Source organism: Arachis hypogaea, chromosome 9 (genome assembly GCF_003086295.3).
Source record: "Arachis hypogaea cultivar Tifrunner chromosome 9, arahy.Tifrunner.gnm2.J5K5, whole genome shotgun sequence".
In the NCBI taxonomy this organism is placed as follows: Eukaryota; Viridiplantae; Streptophyta; class Magnoliopsida; order Fabales; family Fabaceae; genus Arachis; species Arachis hypogaea.
This window is the reverse complement of record NC_092044.1, coordinates 88530070-88539373: the sequence shown is the minus strand read 5'-3', so window position 1 is coordinate 88539373 and position 9304 is coordinate 88530070. Positions and strand designations below refer to the sequence as shown.

At 39.1% G+C, this 9304-nt stretch overlaps 1 long non-coding RNA gene across 1 annotated transcript; it reads right to left on the bottom strand.

The window, feature by feature from the left end:
• Positions 1–1808: 1808 nt before the first annotated feature.
• LOC112713027 (uncharacterized) lies at positions 1809–2338 on the bottom strand. Its single transcript, XR_003158051.3, has 3 exons — positions 2249–2338; positions 2014–2069; positions 1809–1908 (listed from the first exon to the last, which is right to left on the bottom strand). It is a non-coding gene; the product is annotated as an uncharacterized lncRNA (long non-coding RNA).
• Positions 2339–9304: the final 6966 nt, after the last annotated feature.

The following is a 9304-nucleotide window of genomic DNA, read 5'->3' as shown; positions in this document are numbered from 1 at the left end:
ATTGTCAAACTAGATTCACCTTTCTCAACTTATCAAACTATTGAGTACTTATCCGAAATAAGTGTTAGCCTCACTTAGCAAGTGTTCCTACACAAAACATAGAGGCCGGTCATGAGCAAATAATAATCACCCAATGCAAATTAAACACACCATGCAAGCAAAATGGATCACATAATACCTTACACGTTGAAGTTTCGATAGCTGATCCAGCATGAATTGGGTCTGTACAGGAAACCACAATTGCAATATTAATAATGAGTAATGACTTTCTTCATTGAACATACAGTGAAACGCATGAGTGAGATTACATACCCTTGTGGATCTGATTAGCTTCAACGACTAGCTGCCTTTCCAGTGACTCCAGCTCTTTGCTGCTTAGAGGGCCAAGATCTTCTCCCATCAGGTTTCTAATAACATATACACCATGTTAAAGGATTCCATCAACATACAGAGCATCAATTCAATTCAATATAAATATATGTATATATACCTCTGGGACCTTTGTAGGGCTTCATAACGTGCCTTCAGCTTCATGTATTCTTGTTGACTGCTTAATTCCTACATTCATAATGCCACAAAAATGCTTTCATAACTCAATTGCGCGCTCTAACACACTTTCTAAGCAAGGCATGATCTGAATCATTCACCTTCTTATAAAGGTAGAGACATCTGATCAAGTATTTTTGTTTTGTTTTTCTTTTTATGAAAATAGACATTATTACTACCAAATAGCCTTTGCTTGCAACATAAACAGCCCCCTTCTTTTCTTTTTTATTTTTATATAGAGGAAGTTAGTATATAATATTTATAGATTATTACCACGAATTATACTATAAGATTCAAAACAGAGTATCAAAGAATAATTTGAGATCGTGTCTCCTGAATTTTACCTCAGTTTTTTCAAGTTTATCACTTAACTGTGCAGTCAAAAGTTGCTGACAATTGTAAAGTTGATGAAGCTCCATCAGTTGCTGCTTGCAAGTTATAAGGCATGTTTCATTGCTTCTTCACTAAGATAACGATCACGTGGTATATAGATTCCGTTCTTCTCTCTTGCAGCGTATACCTCTGCAAAGGATAAATAAAAGATACATTGTTTTCATATTAAATACCAATGAAGAATAGTTGATCAACATGCTATTTGATCTCTTGAAAGAGGGAGGAAGTGACATAAAAACAGAAATAATGTTAATCTAAAACAGTCAACAACCTTGCTTCAGCCTGTCAATTTCAGAATACAGATCCTTAATGAGTGCAGATTTTACCAAAATATACAGGTAATGTACGATGGTTCCCTAAAGGGGTTAGTGCTCAAGATAAAAGGTAACAACTAGCACTCAGAAAAGGCAGATGCTAATTTACTAAAACAAGTTTTTGGAGATGCCAAATGAGCTACTCCTCAAGTTACAAGTTGAACAGCATCGACTTACAGAAACATCTGCAACAGTTTTTAAAAAATTGAGGGTCCACATGTTATTTTGTAGCTGTTTTGTCAAATCTTTCTATTGGTAATCATCTTGCTGATACTTTTTTTGAGATTCTTTGCAACTCTATTTATTGAACAAAACCTCGTGTTTAACCAAGTTCACTAACCTGAAGCAGAGGGCATGAACCCAACAATACATCAAGAGTTTGCAAGTGATACTCATCAGGGAAGACTTGAATTATGCAATCCATCAAGTAAAACTGGGCCAACTCATCTTTGCAATTTACAGCCTGTCAAAGATAATCAAGCACAAGGGAAAAAGAAAGATTCAGTTAAAAAGTGAATAATGTCTTTGACAAACAAAATAGAAATAACAAAGCAACAAATAAGACCTGCTCTAATACTCTGGGAAGCACAATATCTTTGTACATATCAAGATCAACACCCTCTATCTGACTGAGAACATGGAGATTCTTCCCAACCTAACAAATAAGGATAAAGAAGCAAGCAAAGCCTTCTATAAGCATTTGATCATGTAAACAATCCCATTGCAGCCAACTAAACCAGTTACAGGCTTCAGATATTACAAGATCGCGCAGCTCACTCTTTCTTTCTCCCGTTTCTCCTTCTCCTGGACAGGCCCCTGCAGACCAGAAAGCCCAACAGCAAGCCTCAACTCAGGGTCAGCTAAGAGTATGAATGATTCACATGCATTACTAAACCTGCGTGACCAGAAATCATGCCCTCATGACATGCAACTATTGTGACGACATGCATGTCCAAACATGAGAGCAGAAACACTCTGCAGGCAATTTAACCAACCTGATGTTGCATCCGCACCCAAAGTTTGTTCATTTCTGTGAAATTTTGGAATACAAACTCTACAGCATCAGATACAGTATTTGCATCCCTACAAATAACAGAGTAGACATTCACGTATCTGGTTCAATCTCAAATCAGTGCAGCATAAAATAAATTGAATGACAACACCATTGCCCCATATCTAAGTAAAACACACACTATTTTTTCCTACTAGATCATAAACTAGATCTAAAAGTATATAGTGAGAAAAAAAATCAAAAGAAGAAGATGAAATAGATACCTATTGGAAGTGACAGAGAAGGCGCAACCAAATTGCAGAACTCGTTCAAGGCAGCAACAGCAACATTGTTTGCAGCGGCGAAGCTGGCGAGGAGATGAGGTGCAACAAGTGGCAGCAAAGAGATGTATGAGAGAGGTGGAAGATGAACGGCGACAAGAGATTAGGGTTGTCATTCACATCACTCTCCCCTTCTCAAATGCAACACTAATCACTTTCAGATTCATCACCTCCTCAGTTTGTGAATTAAGATATACAAAAATATAGTAAACAGCATCAGCATAAATATCAAATTATCAATTGACTAATAAAAGAATGATGCAAAATAAGACATTATATAGAACTACTTAAATAGAATAAAATTATAAAAGAAAATTCATACCTCCATTGAAATTGTTGTTGCGATAAGAGTTCCATAAATGCATCAGAAAGCTTCAACTTCTCTAGTGTAAGCATTTGCTTCAGCATAGGATGCCATGTCATTGATTGCTGCATTCACCTTCTCTAGTGTAAGCCTACCTCTCATCTATCTAATATCAATCACAAAGTGTTAGATAGTGTAGCAAATCAGGCAAGTGTTTCAACTTTCAATTACTAAATCAAAGATCAAAACATAACATAAGATCTCCTACTTCAGCAAACAAACATGCTCAGAAGCAATTATCCGCCTAATTTTATATTGAATAGATCTTCTATAATCACAAAATTTAATATTTTCAAAATATTCTTAAGCTAATAAGGCATTCTGGTTAGATTTTTGAGTGAAAACATCTAAGAGCAATTATAGAAGATCTAACCAGAATTGTGATGATCCTATGCCTTCAGTAAGACTGATATTATATATCTAAGAGCAATTATACAGAGAGGTTAATCTGACATTAGAAAATTTTATCAAAAGCCTAGAAATCAAGGAAATTAGATTTTTAATTTGACAGTAAGCAAAAGCAAACAAAAATTGATATTAAATTAGGAATTTAAAAACCCTAAATTTCAGAAAAAAAGTGAACAGAAGAAAGGAAGACCTAATGTGGCGCTGGCGGATCAGGACCTGGCGTGGTGGATTGACTTGGCCATGCTGGGATTGAAGACGAGAGTCTGGAGGTGGCGCTCGAGGAAGTTCTCGACGGTGAGAGCAAGGACGTAATCACAAAGGTGAAGAGATTTGTCGAAGCTCGCTAAAGCAGCAACAATGTTGCTTGCGGCGGCGAGGTGATAAACGAAGCAGCAAGGGAGAGATGAGCGGCGATGGCTAACCTTTAGATCGAAGCCAGAACAAGATCGTAGAAGCTCATTGAAGGCAGCAGCGAGGAGATGAACGATGTCGGTGAACGGCGAGGAGATTCTAGTCGGAGGAGAACGCCGCTGAGGAGATCCTTGGTGGAGAAAGTTGTCGCTGGAGCAGATCGCGCCGGAGTAGATCCCAGTGGTAGGCGTCGTTACCTTACAAAAACAGTGTATGCGGCAGCGCGTTAGTTCTTCAATTAGGGTTGGAATAAGATAGTATGTGGGTGTTTTTAAATCGTGGCCCCAGAGAAGGGCGGTTTTAAACCGCCATAATCATGCAAAAACCGCCATTTTGCACAAACTCATTACGGCAATAACAGATTATGCCATAGTATCCGAATATTATGGCAGATTTATAAAACCGCCATTTTATTAATGCCATTTTAAATCTTTTTTTTTTGTAGTGTAAGGCTTGGCTGGCCTTTGGCCATGTTTAGTGTTTTGGATCGAAGCTTTCTTTGAAAGCTTGGCTGGCTGTGAAGCCATGTCTAATTCCTGGACCGGAGTCTTAGACTAGCATTGCACTGATTCCTGGAATTCTCATTAAGAATTTTGATACCTTTTTCCACTTAATTTTCGAAAAACAAAAAAAAATTACAAAATCATAAAAACCAAAAATATTGCATGTTTCTTGTTTGAGTCTAGTGTCTCATCTTAAGTTTGGTGTCAATTGCATGCATTCATTCATATGTCTTAGTGATCTTCAAGATGTTCTTGATGATTTACTTGCTCTGATCTTTGAATTCTATTGACTTGAGTGTTTTGTGTGTCTCATTTGCATTTTCATTTTGTTAATGTCAGTAGTATACAAACTGCTAAGTTTGGTGTCTTGCATGCATTGTTATTTGATTCTTGTTGCATTTTGATTTTTCCTTATTATTAAAAATCCAAAAATATTTTTAATTTGTGTCTTCTCAAGTGAATAATACAGAGAATTGAAGATTCAGAACATACAGCAGAGGAATTGCACAGAAAAAGCTGGGCGTTCAAAACGCCCAGTGAAGAAGGACAGACTGGCGTTTAAACGCCAGCCAGGATACCTGGTTGGGCGTTTAACGCCCAAAAGGGTAGTATTTTGGGCGTTAAACGCCAGAATGTGCACCATTCTGGGCGTTTAACGCCAGGATGGCTAGAAGGGAAGATTTTGTTTTCAAATCAAATTTTTTCTAAGTTTTCAAAATCTTTTCAAAATCAAATCTTTTTCAAATCAATTTTTCAATCAAATCTTTTTCAAAACCAATTTCTTTCCATTTTTAAAGATACTTGCTACCAATTAATGATTTGATTCAACATTTCAAGTATGTTGCCTTTTCTGTTGAGAAAGGTTTAATGTTTGAATCATATCTTTTCTTGTTAGTCAAGTTTTTACTTTTAAAATCAAATCTTTTTAAAATTGTTTTCAAATCATATCTTTTCAATCATATCCTTTTAAAACCATAACCTTTCAATCAAATCTTCTTAACCACATCTTTTTCAAAATAGTTTTCAATCAAATCTTTTTGACTTCTAATTTCAAAATCTTTTTCAAAAATCACTTGATTTCTTTTCCATTTTCATTTTCGAAAATTAAGTAATGTTTTTCAAAAATGTTTTCAAAATTTTTCACTTAATTTTCGAAAATTACTTCCCTCCTTCTTACATCCTTCTATTTATGGACTAACACTATTCCTTAATGCAAAATTCGAACTCCATCTCCTTTGATAAGTTCGAATTTTCTACTTCTGTCTTCTACTCTTCTTTTCCCTCTGACACCTAAAGGAATCTCTATACTGTGACATAGAGGATTCCACATTTTCTTGTTCCCTTCTCTTTCTTATGAGCAGGAGCAAAGACAAAAACATTCTTGTTGAGGCTGACCCTGAACCTAAAAGGACCTTGAAAAGAAAGCTCAGAGAAGCCAAAGCACAACTCTCTTTAGAGCACCTGACCGAATTCTTCAAAGAAGAAGAACTCATGGCAGCCGAAAACAATAACAATGCCAACAAATGCAAGGAAGGTGCTGGGTGACTTTACTGTACCTACTCCCGACTTCTATGGGAGAAGCATCTCTATCCCTGCCATTGGAGCAAACAACTTTGAGCTTAAGCCTCAATTTATTTCTCTAATGCAAGAGAATTGCATGTTCCATGGACTTCCATTGGAAGATCCTCATCAGTTTTTAGCTGAGTTCTTGCAAAGCTGTGACACTGTTAAGACTAATGGGGTTGACCCTGAGGTCTACAGACTTATGCTATTCCCTTTTGCTGTAAGAGACAGAGCTAGAACATGGTTGGACTCACAACCTAAAGAAAGCCTGGACTCTTGGGAAAAGCTAGTCAATGCCTTCTTGGCAAAGTTCTTTCCACCTCAAAAATTGAGTAAGCTTAGAGTGGAAGTCCAAACCTTCAGACAGAAGGAAGGAGAATCCCTCTATGAAGCTTGGGAAAGATACAAACAATTAATTAGAAAGTGTCCTTCTGACATGCTTTCTGAATGGAGCATCATAGGTATTTTCTATGATGGTCTCTCTGAACTGTCCAAGATGTCTTTGGATAGCTCTGCTGGAGGCTCTCTTCATTTGAAGAAGACGCCTGCAGAAGCTCAAGAACTGATTGAAATGGTTGTAAATAACCAATTCATGTACACTTCTGAAAGAAATCCTGTAAACAATGGGACTAGTTAGAAGAAAGGAGTTCTTGAGATTGACACTCTGAATGCCATATTGGCTCAGAACAAAATATTGACTCAACAAGTCAATATGATTTCTCAAAGTCTGTCTGGAATGCAAAATGCACCAAGCAGTACTAAGGAAGCTTCATCTGAGGAAGAAGCTTATGATCCTGAGAACCCTTCAATGGAAGAGGTGAATTACATGGGAGAACCCTATGGAAACACCTACAATCCTTCATGGAGGAATCATCTAAATCTTTCATGGAAGGATCAACAGAGACCTCAACAAGGTTTTAATAACAATAATGGTGGAAGAAACAGGTTTAGCAATAGCAAGCCTTTTCCATCATCCTCTCAGCAACAGACAGAGAGTTCTAAGCAGAATAAGTCTGACTTAGCAACCATGGTCTCTGATCTGATCAAAACCACTCAAAGTTTCATGACTGAAACAAGATCCTCCATTAGAAATTTGGAAGGACAAGTGGGTCAGCTGAGCAAGAAAATTACTGAACTCCTTCCTAGTAATCTCCCAAGCAATACTGAAGAAAATCCAAAAGGAGAGTGCAAGGCTATCAACATGGCCGAATTCTGGGAGGAAGAAGAGGCAGTGAACGCCACTGAGGAAGCCCTCACTGGACGTCCACTGGGCTCCAATAAGGAACCATGGGAATCTGAGGCTCAAAATGAGACCATAGAGATTCCATTGGACTTACTTCTGCCATTCATGAGCTCTGATGAGTATTCTTCCTCTGAAGAGGATGAGTATGTTACTGAAGAGCAAGTTGCTAAATACCTTGGAGCAATCATGAAGCTAAATGACAAGTTATTTGGAAATGAGACTTGGGAGGATGAACCCCCTTTGCTCACCAAGGAACTTGATGACTTGTCTAGGCAGACACTGCCTCAAAAGAGGCAAGATCCTGGGAAGTTTCCTATACCTTGTACCATAGGCACCATGACCTTCAAGAAGGCCTTGTGTGACTTAGGGTCAAGTGTAAACCTCATGCCCCTCTCTGTAATGGAGAAGTTAGGGATCTTTGAGGTGCAAGCTGCAAAAATCTCACTAGAGATGGCAGACAACTCAAGAAAACAAGCCTATGGACTTGTAGAGGATGTTCTGGTTAAAGTTGAAGACCATTACATCCCTACTGATTTCATAGTCCTAGAGACTGGGAAGTGCATGGATGAATCCATCATCCTTGGCAGACCCTTCCTAGCCACAGCAAGGGCTGTGATTGATGTTGATAGAGGAGAGTTGATCATTCAAGTGAATGAAGAATCCTTGGTGTTTAAGGCCCAAGGGTATCCCTCTGTCATCATGGAGAGGAAGCATGAAGAGCTTCTCTCAAAACAGAGCCAAACAGAGCCCCCACAGTCAAACTCTAAGTTTGGTGTTGGGAGGCCACAACCAAACTCTAAGTTTGGTGTTGAACCCCCACATTCAAACTCTAAGTTTGGTGTTGGGAGGTTCCAACACGGTTCTGAGTATCTGTGAGGCTCCATGAGAGTCCTCTGTCAAGCTAGTGACAATAAAGAAGCGCTTGTTGGGAGGCAACCCAATGTTTTATAATTAACTATTTTCTTTTGTCATTTTATGTCTTTTGTAGGTTGATGATCATAAGAAGTCACAAAATCCATGAAAAAAGCAAAAACAGAATGAAAAACAGGAAGAAAAACAGCACACCCTGGAGGACGCACCCACTGGCATTTAAACGCCAGTGAGGTTAGCTGGTGGGCGTTTAACGCCCAGTCTGGCACCATTCTGGGCGTTTAACGCCAGAAAGGGGCACCAGACTGGCGTTAAACGCCAGAAAGGGGCAAGATGCTGGCGTTAAACGCCAGAAATGGGCACCAGCCCGGCGTTTAACGCCAGAAATGGCACAAAATGTGATTTTGCATGCCATTTGGTGCAGGGATGACTTTTCCTTGACACCTCAGGATCTGTGGACCCCACAAGATCCCCACCTACCCTACCACTCTCTCTCTTCTTCACCAATCACCTCAACACCTCTTCCCCAAAAACCCCTCACCTATCAAATCCCATCTTTCTCTTCACCACTCACATCCATCCTTCATAAAACCCCACCTACCTCACCATTCAAATTCAAACCACTTTCCTACCCAAACCCACCCTCAAATGGCCGAACATCTCTCTTCCCCTCTCCTATATAAACCCTCCTTCACTCCTTCATTTTCACACACCTTAAACACTACTTCTTCTCCCTTTTGGCCGAACACAAAGCCCTCTCCATCTCCTTCATTTCTTCTTCTTCTACTCTCTTCTTTCTTCTTTTGCTCGAGGACGAGCAAACATTTTAAGTTTGGTGTGGTAAAAGCATTGCTTTTTGTTTTTCCATAACCATTTATGGCATCCAAGGCCGGAGAAACCTCTAGAAAGAGGAAAGGGAAGGCAAAGGCTTCCACCTCCGAGTCATGGGAGATGGAAAGATTCATCTCAAGGGTGCATCAAGACCATTTCTATGAAGTTGTGGCCTTGAAGAAGGTGATCCCCGAGATCCCTTTTTCACTCAAAAAGGGTGAATATCCGGAGATCCGACATGAGATCCAAAGAAGAGGTTGGGAAGTTCTTACCAACCCCATTCAACAAGTCGGAATCTTGATAGTTCAAGAGTTCTATGCCAATGCATGGATCACCAAGAACCATGACCAAAGTGTGAACCCGAATCCAAAGAATTATCTTACTATGGTTCGGGGGAAATACTTGGATTTTAGTCCGGAAAGTGTGAGGGTGGCGTTCAACTTGTCTATGATGCAAGGAGATGAACATCCTTACACTAGAAGGATCAACTTTGATCAAAGGTTGGACCAAGTCCTCACAGTCATAT